At 51.3% G+C, this 13,890-nt stretch overlaps 1 pseudogene; it reads left to right on the top strand.

Moving 5' to 3' along the window:
• Positions 1–8,217: 8,217 nt before the first annotated feature.
• LOC130842168 (olfactory receptor 1D2-like) lies at positions 8,218–9,876 on the top strand (annotated as a pseudogene).
• Positions 9,877–13,890: the final 4,014 nt, after the last annotated feature.

The following is a 13,890-nucleotide window of genomic DNA, read 5'->3' as shown; positions in this document are numbered from 1 at the left end:
TCGAAGCACAGGTGACGCTGGTGACAAATGGCGCCTTGACCAGTCCTCCTGCAGCGTCCTAAGAGTGCCGTTCCTGTGTCCCATAGAGGCGGAGGCGGCGCGGCGGGCCCTGGCTGCTTATGAGGAGCCTCACCTGCAGGGCGTTCAGAAGGAGCTGTCGGTGGACGGCAGCTTCCTGATTGTGTCAGTTCTAGAAGGGCCCCGGGCTGGGGGTGGGGGGGCAGAACGTGCTAAGGGCCAAGCTCAGACGGAGGGATACTTCCGTGGCTAAGTGTTGAGTCCAAAGAGACGGTGTGGTGGGCTGGGCCCCGGCACGCGTTCTCACAGTCAGCTTGATTTTCCTTTGTCCTCACTTTCAGGAGATGGACTGCTGAAGATAGTCGCTGCCTTCAAGTTTCCGTCAGGTCCTTTCTTGACGACCTTGCCCTGGTGCAGCAGGTCATGCAGCACTTTGGGCCCCTGTTTCCCCCTATGTCTCTACCAGGAAAAGGGGGCTGAGGCCCAGCCTTCTGCCCCATGCCAGGCGATGCTTCCTTTACTGAGGCATGGCTTCCTGTAGTAGCTGCCACTTCATTCTTGGAGCCTACTGTTGTTTTTTGGGTGCTCGGGGCCCACTTGTTTCGTTTCCTGGTTGCTGGAGGAGGGAGATGATTAAATGGTTCTTATTGCATGAAATAAAACTGAACTACTGTTCTGCATCTGAGTTTCTTTTTGGCTACAGCACCAGTGTATTGCTTTTCTCCTTGGGTTGCAGGGAAGTTCTGAGATTCAGATACTCAAGCAGTACAAGGTGATTGAAGACAGTTTAGGAAATGGGAGAAAATGAAAATCAGTTAAGTCCTACCATTCAGCATTATGTTCTGTCAACGTTTTGGAACATTTTTTTGGTTTTAAATTCTTTTCATTTAACACGTGAGCTTTTATTCTTTGCAAAACTCCTTCAAAAACATGCTTTTAAATGGAGGCATAAAAGATGCATTATAATGTAATCAGTGACAAATTTTTCTCTTTTTTTCCCTTATTATCGATAATGATTCAGTGGAATTCTTGTACGTGAGTTTCTGCATCAATGCTTATTTGCTGAAGATAGATTCCAAAAGGTGCAAATACTGAGACAAAAGTTTACTTTCCTAGTTATTTTTTAAAAACTCAGTTTTTACACAATTGCTCTCACAGTACACAACTGCTCTCCAGGAAATGTGCCCTGCCACCAGAATTCTGACATAGATGTCTCCCCACATCTATGTCACCATTGGGTTAGTTTCCTGCAAAAATAAAACACTGAGTTTGCACGTGAAGAGCAAACAACCCAGAAGCACGGCGATAGGAGTTTGGTAGTTTACTGGCTTTGTTTCGGATCCGTGAAGAAAAGTGCTCGGACACTTGGTTCAGCATCTGGGCAGGCGGACTTCGCTCCCTCTAAAGTATCCTGTGATCTTGGAAGTTTTACTTCTTCCTTTTCAATCCGGATGCCTTTTATTGACGGCTCTATCTCCTTATAATGGGCTGGATTTCACTTCCTGTGTTCATGCCAAGTGTTTTTGATTGGATAACAGACCTTGTATGCTTTCCCTTGGGTGCTGAGTATTTTTGTATCCCCAAACTGTTGTTTTCTTTTTTGGCCGTGCTGCATGGCTTGTGGTATCTCAGTTCTCTGACCAGTGGTTGCACCCGGGCCCCAGCAGTGAAAGCCCAGAATCCTAACCACTAGGCCACCAGGGACTCCCCTTAAACCTACGCTTGAACTTTGTTTCCAAGTGCTGTGGTTACTTGGAAACAGTCTGATTCTTTAGACTCTTGCTTCTAAGATTTGCTGCATGGTACTAGAGCAGTTTTTAGTGTAGAATTATTTTGCCACTACTGAGGCTGGCCCCTTCTGAGTGGCCTCCCTCAGGCCTCTTCAATTCCGAGGTTTCCATTCTGGCCAGTGGGACAGGTGTTCCTCCGGGTCCTGCTTGAGCCCTGAGCATCGTTACCCTGAATCCTTGCTGGAAGCCCTGTCCCAGGCCCGGGTGGTTTCCTCACACACTGGTGCTGATCAGCACCCCCTGATACTCCAGGGGGACCCTCAGCAGATCCCCAGGATCCTCTCTGCTTGCAGCTCTTGAGCTACAGCATCCCGGGCTCTAGGGCCCGACGTCAGACTCATCCTCCCTCCCTCACCCAGCGAAGCCCAGAATCAGCCTACCGCCGTGGCCTGACAGATGACTGGTGAAGCTGCCGGGTTGTTTTAAGATGGACGTCAGATTGCATCACTCTTCTGTTAAAAAAAAAAAATCTGCAAAAGGGACTCTTAGGGACAAAGCCAAAGAACTTACAGTGGCCTACAAAGCCAGACGGGATCCAGCCCGATTCCTCTCTGACCGTCTCCACTCTCACCCTTTCACTTGCTCAACTTGACTCAGCCGCACTGGCTTCCTGACCCTTTCAAAAATGCCAGGCCGGGGACTTTGCTGGTGGCCCAGTGGCTAAGACTCTGTGCTCCTAGCAGGGGACCCGGGTTTGATCCCTGGTCAGGGAGCTAGATCCCGCGTGTGCAACTAAAAGATGACGCAACTAAAAAGGTCCCACGTGCCGCAACTAAGACCTGGCGCAGCTAAATGAATGAATATTTAAAAACCAAACCAAACCAAACCAGAAAACGCCAGGCCGACTCCTGCATCAGGGCCTTTGCGCTGGTGCTCTCCAGACTGGAGCCCTCTTCCTCTGGGGATCCACCTGGCTCACCCGAAAAGCATTCCCAGCCACTCTGTTTAAAATTGCGTCCCGCTTTCTCCCCACCCGGACTCCTTTAACAGGTGTGTGTGGGCTAAGAGGGAGGTAGGAGCGCAATGATGGCAGCGCACGCGGGGCAGTAAAGAGTCGGCAGGTACGAAGGCGTGTGGGGGCCACGAAGCCCTGGCCGGTTTTGAACAGAGTGGGGACAAGGTCCACCGTGTATCTTAACAGGGTCCCAGTGCCTCCCACGTTGAGAAGAGGCCGAGGGCGGCCAGGGCAGCAACGGGGAGACGGGCATCCAGGCAAGAGACAAGGGCGGCTTGGACCCCTTGGGGGCCGTGGAGGTGGGGAGAAGGGCGCAGATTCTGCAGGTGTCTCGAACGTGGAGCCACCGGGACTCGCTGATGGATTGGACATGGCCCCGGACCTCCTCAAATCCTCAGCAGCCCTGCAGCGAGTCACCCTTCCTCCCGTCAAGGGCGTCCAGCCCATGCAGGGTCCGGCAGCCCCCCCACCTGCCTCCACGTTCAGGGAACGGCCACCTGCCCCGAGGACAAAGCCACACACCGACTCCACTTCCCAACATTTAATTAGGAAAAAGATTACATGGGCAAAGAAAACCGCATGCAGAAAGAAAAAAGAAAAGCCACAGGGGGGCCGGGGGGGCGGGTGAAGTGGGTTTCCAGGAGCGCGGGCCGGGGCCAGGTTCCTCCAGGGAGTGGGAAGAACAAAGGAGGAAGGCACTGCCGCCTCTGCCCCTCGGGGCGGGTGCAGGACAGGGCAGCGGAGGAGGCGGGGCCCGGGCGCGCAGACCACGCGGAGGAGGTTTGGCGGTAGGGCCCGGAGAAGGAGAGCTGGGGGCCCCCAGGCCCAGCTCAGGCCCTGGCGGGAGCCTGCTTCCAGCTCTCCGGGCGCTCGGAGGCAACAGGGCCCTGGGAGGGGGTGCAGTCCCCGCCCGGGAAGCCCGGGGCGGGGGGCTGCTGTGGCGGCCGCAGGGGGACCCCTTGGCAGAGCCACAGTCTGAGGGCGGCTTCCGTGCCTCACCCGCCCCCAGTGCCGCAGGTGCGAGGCCCCCTCCTCGGGATGGCTGGGGCCAGCCAGGGCCAGGGCGAGGGGCCAGGGGCTAGGCCACGGCTGACCACGTTCCAGGGGAGCCGGGAGGAGGGCTCGAGGAGAGCCGAGGGAGGCCGGCAACCTCCGGGGGGCGGGGGGGCCGCGTATGTACAGATGGAGGCGGTGAGGGGAGATAAATTAAATAAATAGGTGCTTGGGGTATAAACAGGAAGGAGGTCGGGGCGATCACGAGCCCCGGGCGCGAGGCCGGGAGGGCGGGGGTATTGCTGATGCCGGGGGTGGGGGCTTGGTCTGGGCACCCCCTCCCCACGCAGGGCCCAAAGCAAGGCACTCATGACGGGGGCCCAGGTGTGCCGGGGGCATCTCGGCCGGGTGACCTCTCCCGTGCCACCCGATCCAGGGCTCAGCCCCGCGACCCAGGCGGGAGACCCCCCCCCCCCGCCCCGGGACGGGGGGACGGCTCGGGACTGAGAAGCCCCCTCCTCACCGGGTCCGCCACCCTTAGCTGTTGCTGGACACGAGGCCGATGATCTGTTCCAGCTTCTGGCGCAGCTTCTGCTTCCGGCAAGAGGCGTCCAGGTCCAGAGCGGTGAGAACCTGGGGGAGCAGGCCCCGAGCTGGGCCCTCGAGGCGGCGGCTCCTCCCGGCCAACGCCCCCCCCCCTCCCCCCCGCTCCCCGCTCCCTGCTCCGCACCCCCTCCCCGGCGAGAGCGCCCCCCTCCCTCGGGCCTCAGCGCCTCCCTCCCCTCCAGGGCCCTGGGCACGTGGGGAGGGGCCCGGCCCCCCTCCTCTGCCGCCTCTGAGCATCCCAGGGCCCCAGGGCTCAGGGCTTGGGCCGCGTCTCCCTCCGCAGCTGCCCGCGGGCCCCCTGGTGAGCCCTCCAGGCTCAGGGCTCGCAGGGCCCTGCGGTCCACCCCTTCCATTCCCGACTCCAGCCAGGAATCCGGTCCTGAAGCCCGCGCGTCTGTCTTCCCTGCCCACCTGCTCTGCAGTCACACACCAGGCAGGTGGGCTGTCTGTCTGTTGAGACATGTTTCTCCTGCTTTGCTGTAGCTTTTTGAACAGATTTCAGAAAGTTAATTTAGTCTTTCTCTAGGAAGTCCAATACCTGTGCTTCGTCATGAACATTTTCTGCTAACTTCTTTTCATCCTGTGAATGGGCTGTATTCACTTGTTTCTGTGCATGCCTCTTAATTTTTCATTGAAAGCTGGCCATCTTGAGTATTATAATGTGGTTAATGTGGAAATTGGATTCTTCCCGCTCTTCAGGGTTTGTTTTGTTGCTTTCTCTGAGTTGTGGTTGCTGATTGGTTTGGTGAGTTTTCGAAACTGTTTTCCAAAAATTACGTTTTATCATGTGTGCTCTCTGAATTTTCTGTTCTTTCAGCTTTTGGTCAGTTAGTTGGTTTGAGAGAGATTTCCTTAAACACTCAGAGACAAAAAAAAAAGAAATAAAGAAAGAAAATGAAGCATAAGCTACTCTCCTGGGCTCTGTTGATTGGCTCTGTGTTGGGGCACTCCTTCAATGCTTAGCCGCAACTCTGCCTTAGCCTTCATTCCTTATGCTTTTCGGAGCCTAAATAACCCCCGGAGGTGAAATGATAGTGTTACGGTATCTATGGTCAGGTCTTTTGTGAGAGTGTATCCAGCCCTGGGCATGCATATGACTTTCTGGATTCCCCATCACAAGCAGGAGCTTTTCAAAGCCAATATTTCCAAAGGTGACCTTCCCCAGTTTTTCCTCCAAGGCCTTTGGTGTGTCTATTGTTTGCCCCGGCTGTAATTTTGTTTTTGCCCCAAGAGGCTGCCGCTTGTTCATTGTTTTCAAGGAACAGGCTCTTAGCTGCTTTTCTGCCCTGAGAGAGTTGAGTTAGGTGAGATAAAGGCCGGTGTCCTGTGTCAGAGAATCCCCAGATAGGTCCAAACAGACAAACCCAGTTCCTTGGGAAAGAAGTCTGCTCTTCTCTTCTCTGGAGCCAAGTATCACACGGGGAACGCAGCCTGCTGCTGTACTGGGGAGGGGTGTGCGGGCAAGGCTAAAATTCAAACACCAGAAAGTTCTCCTGTGTTGAAGTCATCTTTTTCTTCTTTGGTCACTGGGAACATTTGATTATATTCGTGAGCTCTGACAACATTGATGGTGACCATTTTTGCTAAACATCTCATTGTTTCTGTGGAGGGACAGGCCCTTGGAAGTCCAGCTTCTGCTGTTTTTGCGGATGTCACTCTTGGGCTTTCTTTTTAAAGAGGAGAGGAAACCCCGTGCTGAAAAGTAGCACTGGGAGTGAGGAGAGGCCACTGATCGTGCCTCCTGACCCTGAGGTATAGGTACAGGGGTGTGATAAGAAAAGATGTGTACCTTGGAGAGGGCTGCAGAAGGTAGCGTCTGCAGGGTGCAGAGCTGGGCCTTCTTTATGGTGGGAGGTAGAGGGATGCTTTGAGAAGAGACTGATTACAAACGATGAGTTCCAGAGCACCCAGTGAAGGTTGGGGTCTGAGGGGAGGGGTTTGGACGAGGCATTTGGGTTGAGGGAAAGGACGTCCATGCTGTGGTGCTTTGAGATGAGGCTTTGATTCCAGTCTCACTATGGATTTTAAAAATCCAGCAGGAATGTCAGATTTTACAAGTGCCATTGTAGCCTCCAATAGAGATTTATAATATAGTTTTCCTTTCCCACCAATTTGTGTGATTATTTACCTGAATAGATGTCATGATATCAGTCGTCCTTATGTTCCTACTTGGTGCCTTATCCCTTCAATACTGCTGCACCGGTTTTGAATCTATTGAAGATTTTTGCCTCATTATTCTTCTGTGTGTATGCTGTTGTCACCGGATTTTGGTTTCAGTGTCATGCTGGCTTGAGGCCAGCTTGATTCAGTGGTGAATCAGACAGATGTCATTCCTTCCCTTGTAAAGTCTTGGCAATTAGGTAGGGGACTCGTGAGTTGAAAACCTGATGAACTAAAAGAATTTTCTCTTAAACTCAACGGGATTAAAAGCACGTGCTTATTTTTAGGTGCAGGTCTGTGAGATCGTTTCCAGTGTCTTCCGGGAGTGTTTGCTTGCTCATCACCTGCCTGTTCTTGAGTCAATATTTTAAAATCAGATTCTTAGTTTTTTAAAATACTTTAGTCAGTTTTTATTTTATTTTTTTAATTAAAAAGTTTTTATTTAGTATTTATTGGCTGTGTTGGGTCTTCATTGATGCACGCAGACTTTCTCTAGTTGTGGCGAGCGGGGGCTACTCTTCGTTGTGGTGCATGGGCTCCTCATTGCCGTGGCTGCTCCTGTTGCGGAGCACGGGCTCTGGCCGCATGGGCTTCAGTAGTTGTGGCACACGGGCTCATCGTTGTGGCTCATGGGCTCAATAGTCGTGGCACACGGTCTCAATAGTTGTGGCTCACGGGCTGAATAGTTGCGGCAAACGGGCTCAATAGTTGTGGCACACGGGCTTACTTGCTCCGCGACACGTGGGATCTTCCTGGAGCAGGGATTGAACCCGTGTCCCCTGCATTGGCAGGTGGATTCTTAACCACTGCGCCACCTAGGAAGCCCCCTTAGTTTCCCAGTTCATCTGGATTTCAGGTTGGTGAGTGTAGATCTGTCTATCTAGTGGCGTCACGCCACACGAGCATTTAGCCTTTGTGGGTTCCATGACATGGACTTGAGAAGGAGAGACAAAGTCACAGGGACATAACTTCTTAGACATGCCCTTATGTGTGACAAGGCCTCGTGAGCCTTGAACCCCTAACTGTGCTTGTGCCCCAAAGCGAGTCCATCACAGACACCGCCTGAAAGCCTCGATAACATCCAAGAGAATAGTCTGGGAAACCGATACATGTTTATCATTGAAAGAAAGGTGGAAGTAAAGATTTCAGCCCCCCTCTCAGAGATCACCACTGTTGGTGAGCGTTCTGGTGAACACCATTTCGTGAATCTTTGTGCGAATATATACACATGAATAGATATGTCTGTGTATACGCCTGTGAAGTAGATCTGTCTAAGGACACTCTCTCTCTCTCTCTCTCTCTCTCTCTCTCTCTCACGTGTGCACACAGAGACAGAATTGTTCCTAGTGGCCATCACCCAGACTCTTACCTGGATAAAACACAAAGGCCCTCAGGGGTCCAACCAGCGGTCTCACCTTGACAACTCAACTGCCCTTGCTGTCTCCAGCCACTCTCCCCAAACCAGGCCTCGCGTTCAGGTCTCTCTGTCTTCTTCTCTGGCCGGTTCTTCTTTCCTCCCAGGGAAGCAGGCGGAGCGCCCGCCCAAGCTGAGTCACAAGGAAAGCCTCAGCTCGCCCCTCCTGCATTCTGTGGCGACCAGACAGCCCCACGACGAGTGAGTCTTGTCGTTCCTGCCCCAGTCTGGAGTTCCTTCCCCAAATGTCACAAGTACGGTTTTAGCCACCGAGGAAGGTTGTGGTGCATGTTACCCCAGACTGCCTCTGGCCTTGTGGACGGATGTGTTTCCAGCGCATATCGACAGAAACCAGAAGCCATGGTGAGAGGCGACCCAACCGTCATCTCGGAATTCCTCCTCCTGGGACTGTCCGAGGTGCCTGAACATCAGCCCCTCCTCTTCTGTCTGTTCCTGTGCACGTACCTGGTCGCTGTGGTGGGGAACCTGCTCATCGTTCTGGCCATCAGCTCCATCTCCAGCCTCCACACCCCCGTGTACTGCTTCATAGCCACCCTGTCCCGCGTGGACATCTGCTTCACCTCCGCCATGGTACCAAAGATGCTGCTAAACATCCAAACCCAGAGCCAAGCCATCCCCTACGCAGCATGCCTCACGCAGATGTACTTCCTAATTGTGTTTGCAGAGCTGGACAGTGTCCTCTCGGCAGTGATGGCCTATGACAGAGTTGTAGCCGTCGGTCACCCTCTCCACTCCACCACACCCAGGAGCCCCAAATTCTGCATCACATCTCTGTCTGTGGCTCTGGCGGTCACAAACATCTATCCCTGACCCTCACCCTCCTCGCGAGTAGCCTGTCATTCCGCGCAAGTGTCAGAATCCACCACATCTTCTGCGAGCTGTGCGCCTTGCTGAAGCGCTCCTGCTCAGATATCCGCATCGGCGAGTTGGTGGTTTACAGCGCGGGGGGCGCTGTCTGTCTGTCACTCCCTTCCTCTTTATTTCTGTCTCCTACGTGCGCATTTTCTCAGCCATCCTGAGACTTCGGTCTTCGCAGGGCAAGCTGAAAGCCTTCTCCACTTGCAGTCCCCACCTGGCCGTGGCGTCATTGTTCCACGGGACCCTATTTGGGGCGAACCTGTGACCCTCGTCCTCCTGCGCAGCCGAGGACTCAGTGGCCACGGCGCTGTATGCGGCGGTGGCTCCCATGCTCCGCGCTTTCATTTACAGTCTGAGCAACGAGGACGTGGAGGGGGCCCTGAGGCGCCTCCTGGGCTGGAGAAGGGTCTGGTCCTGGTGACAGCAAGACAAAGATGCCTTTTCTTCTCCTTGCCTTCAGGTGGGAGCGGACCGTCCAGGACACGGATGTGTTCTGCCCAAGTCAGGGGTCCAGCTCGGCCCCGAATCTCTGCTGTCCTCGCGTTCATCTGCTCATTCCGCCACTCCTCCCTGAGCGACTCTCGTGTGTCAGGCCGCGGGGGGACAGCCTGCCTGCGCGAGCACTTAATTTTCCATTCATTCTATATGTCTTTCGAGATGCGCCTCAAACCCTGACGGCCCCGTGAATTCTTACCACGTCACAAGTAATGGAGCGTTCCGTTGTGTGCTGAGCAGGCACTCTTTTGAGTGCGTATGTGTAATGACTCAACGTCCAAAACATCCTGTGATGGAGACGCCATCATATCCCCATTTTCTAGCTGAGGAACGTCATCAGAGAAGTGATGGCATCCTCACCTGCTTGTGGGGGAGTCCCTTCTCAAGAGAACAAAAGCTGCCATGGGCGGCTCCCGTCACCAGGTGGCAGTAGACGCACGGGTTGAGGAAGGAGCCGGGGGCCCCTCAAAGGGCTGCGCGGACCCACCCTGCCGTGTGACACACTTCCCAGACCACAGACTTACCTGCTGCCTTCACAAAGGACATTCCTCGTGCACGTGAAGAGAATGCATGCACCACCCCCACCACCTGCCCCTTTCTCGGCACGTGCACCTGACAACAGTCACAGCTGTGTGGCTGGGAGCCTTTTCCAGGGATGGATACGATGATGGTCCGTCCCATGTGCTCTGCTACAAGATGGGCTTTTCAGCCTCCTCTTGGGAGGTGGGCTCCGTGTCCCCGACACTTGAATCTGGGTTGGTTCGTGGCCTCTTGCTGCACTGGCAAGCAGCAGAAGTGATGCAGGATGACGTCCAAGGCTGAGTCATAGATGGCAGTGCAGCTTCTGGATTGTTACCTGGGCTGTGTGCTCTCAGATCCCTGAGCTGCCTGTGAGAAGACGGAACGCCCCGAGGTCGCCATGCTGCGAGGAAGCCAACCTCTACGGAGGGGCCACGTGGAGATGTTCTGGTCCTCAGAGCCCTGCCTTCCAGTTGTCACAGACAGACGGGAGACACGTGAGTGAGCCAGCCCTCAGAGGATTCTGTCCCCACCTGCCTCAGTCTTCCCAGCCGAGGCCCCAGACATCACAGAGAAGAGAAAACAGGCCCCCGCTGTGCCCTGTCATAATTCCCAACCCCCAGGCTCTGTGTGCACAAGCTGTGCTGGTTTTACATCATCTACCTTTTGGGCTAATTTCTTTTGTTTTGTTTTGTTTTCCTTTTTCTCATCTTTGTCGGAGTATCACTGCGTTACAATGCTGTGTCAGTTTCTGCTGTACAACACAGTGGAGCATGGGGCCGTTGCTATGCAGCCGCAGTCAGTAGAACAGATAGCAGTGGCTACAGCAGCAAAACAACAAAATAATGCTGCCAGCCTTTCCCTGACTCTGACTTTGTTTGGGTCCTCATTCCACTCACTTTAGTCAAACTTACAAACCTCGTTTCTCTGATCTTTAGCGATTAGTCCATGTGCTTATTGGAGAAGGTCAAGCTCAGTACTGGATGGAAACTGCTAATTGGGAAAGCCCCGAACAATCTTTAGAATTCCAAATAAGTCAGCCATCAGCTCCTTTATATGACTGAGCTCATGCCATCGCCAAAAGGCTGCATCATGCCATCCCCTGGGTTTTCCCTAAACCAGTAGAATGGAACGAAATTCAGGCATGCACCCAAGAGCCTGCCGAACCCGTTCATGACTACTACACCACACTCCAAGTTGTTCCTACGGAAAACTCTGGGCTCCTTCTAGATGTCGAATCCACCAGAGTGGCCTTTAATCCAATGTTTATGTGGTTTGAACAGATCTATCTCTGTTAGTCAAGAGAAGCCACATAGAATGGGAAACAATGTCCACCTCTGATCTTGTCAATCTAGCTAATCCGTTAGCCCACACCCTAGAAGATGATTCCAAGAGGCGGGCAAATAAAAATTTAAATCTCCAACTTCAACAGATGGAATCTCCCAGGCATACTCTCCCTACCAGACCCTGTCATCATTGTTAAAACTTAGCCATTGGAAAAAGGACTGTTACAAATTAAAAAGGTCTAGATGATGATAGCTTTCCAAGAGCCAAGGGTCAAACTCATCCCATTGATGGGGCTCTGAGGATGCACAGGGACTCTTTCCCATTGTTCCATTAAATAGAGCATTAAAGTTTCCGTTCAAGTTTCTGGGGGGAGCTACTCTCCAGATCAGGAAAGCATCCCTGACAATATTGACACAGTACTCAACCCACTACAGTTAACAGGGGTTCTCAAATAAACCACGACGTGTCCCTATCTCTAAACCTATATCCTCTTGCTTGGGGTCTTTCGCAAGATAAGCATCCATTTCTCTCTAGTGAAGTGTCATGTTGCCATTTCTTTCTCTCAAAAGGGAGAAATAACTCGAGTTTAAGTCCCCTGAACTCAAATCCCTTGAATCTAATCTCCAAGAAAATCCAAACCCTTTTTCTTTGACATGTACCTTACAAAGCAGGGAAGACCAAACCTCAGACTCATCCCTGTTATTAGATTTAGTGTCCCCTACTCTATGGGCAAAATCCTCCACGGACATAGGCAGAGTTCCTAGTGCTGCCTCCCATCTTAAGGTCCAAATTGATCCCTCCAAACCTCTCCCCAGACTTAATCACGACCCTATAAATAAAGAAGCTTTACAGGGCACAAGACCTATCATAGAAGGCTATAAAGCACAGGGACTTATTATCGCTTGCAGCCGTCCTTGTAATACCTTTATTTTACATGTAAGAAAACCTAATGTTCAAGGATGGAGATATGTTCAAGTTCTCCATTGTGATTAATAACATTGTCATTCCTAATGCCCATACATTAGTAGCATTCATCCCTACTGAAAGCAAATTTTCCACTGTGATGGGTTTATGCAGTTCATTCCTTAGTGCTTCAGTTGATCAAGCTAGCCAATATCTTTTTTTAAAAATTTATTTATTTATTATTTTTTGGGGGGTACACCAAGTTCAATCATCTGTTTTTATACACATATCCCCGTATTCCCTAGCCAATATCTTTTTGCCTTTACCTGGGAAGGACAATATACCTGGACAAGAATGGCCCAGGGTTTTACTGAAAGTCCTTCTCAGAAATTTTAAAAGCTGACCTAGATGATATAAAATTTTCTGGAGGCTCCACTTTACTACTATATGTAGATGATTTACATCTCTGCTCACCCTCCCAGGCCTCCTCACAAGCGGACAGTATTCACGTGTTAGGGCACAAGGTCTCAAAGGAAAAGTTGCAATTTGTTCAAACTCGAGTCCAGTATTTAGGACATTTAATCTCAGAACAAGGGTTACACTCACATTCGGATAGGCTTCATGGTATCTTTTTTTTTCTTTTCTGCTGCACCACGCAGCATGTGAGATCTTAGTTCCCTAACCAGGGATCGAACCTGCAGCCCCTGCATTGGAAGCATGGAGTCTTAACCACTGGGCCACCAGGGAAGTCCCTTGTGGCATCTTGAGTTTACCAAAACCTAAAACCAAATGTCAGTTATGGGGTGTTCTTGGGCTAGCAGGTTATTGTCGCAGTTGGATTAGAAACTTCTCCTCAGTGGCACAGCCCCTATATGTCTTATTTTAATTAATTAATTAATTAATTAATTGGCTGTGTTGGGTGTTTTGTTGCTGTGCGCAGGCTTTCTCTAGTTGCGGTGAGCAGGGGCTACTCTTTGTTGTGGTGCACAGGCTTCTCATTGCGGTGGCTTCTCTTGTTGCAGAGCATGGGCTCTAGGCACATGGGCTTCAGTAGTTGTGGTGCACGGGCTCAGTAGTTGTGGCATACAGGCTTAGTTGCTCCGCAGCGTGTGGGATCTTCCCGGCCCAGGACTCAAACCCGTGTCCCCTGCATTGGAAGATGGCTTCTTTTTTTTTTTTTAATTTTTTTATTGAATATTTATTATATTTGTTTTTATATTTTAATATTTAAAATTAACATAGGGTCAAATTACTCACTTTTAAGACATGTATGGATTCATATAACTAGTACCATAATCAGGATACAGAATGGTTCTATCACCCCAAAAAAGCCGCTTTGTAATCTACACCCTTTATGGTCACACCCCCTAATCCCTGCATCTCTCATCTCAACCTCTGGCAATCACTGATTGCTATTGTTTTGTGCTTTAGAGAATGCCCTAAAAGGGACTCATACAATATGCCACCCTTACAACTGGTTTCTTTGAGTGGACATAACATCTTTGATATTTCTCAGAGTTGCTGCATATATCAATCATTTATTCCTTTTTGTTGCTGAATAGAATTCCATTGTATGGCTGTTTCTGTTTATTTACCTAATAACCCAAAAGGACAGGCAGATGGATTCTTAACCACTGTGCCACCAGGGAAGTCCCTATATGTCTTATTAAAAACCACCAAACCTGACCCCATTATCTGGGAAAACCAAGATGAAGTGGCCTTTAAAATCTTGAAGGAAAACTTAATAAATCCACCTACCCTTGGACATCCAAACTATCAACAATCCCTTAACCTTTTTGTCTGTGAAGAAGAGGGAAATGTCCTCAGAGTACTTACCCTAAAACATGGGGGTTACCACTGACCTCTAGGTT

This window comes from Hippopotamus amphibius, chromosome X (assembly GCF_030028045.1).
Source record: "Hippopotamus amphibius kiboko isolate mHipAmp2 chromosome X, mHipAmp2.hap2, whole genome shotgun sequence".
In the NCBI taxonomy this organism is placed as follows: domain Eukaryota; kingdom Metazoa; phylum Chordata; class Mammalia; order Artiodactyla; family Hippopotamidae; genus Hippopotamus; species Hippopotamus amphibius.
Note: the sequence above shows the minus strand (reverse complement) of the source record. Positions and strands in the feature narration are given on the sequence as shown.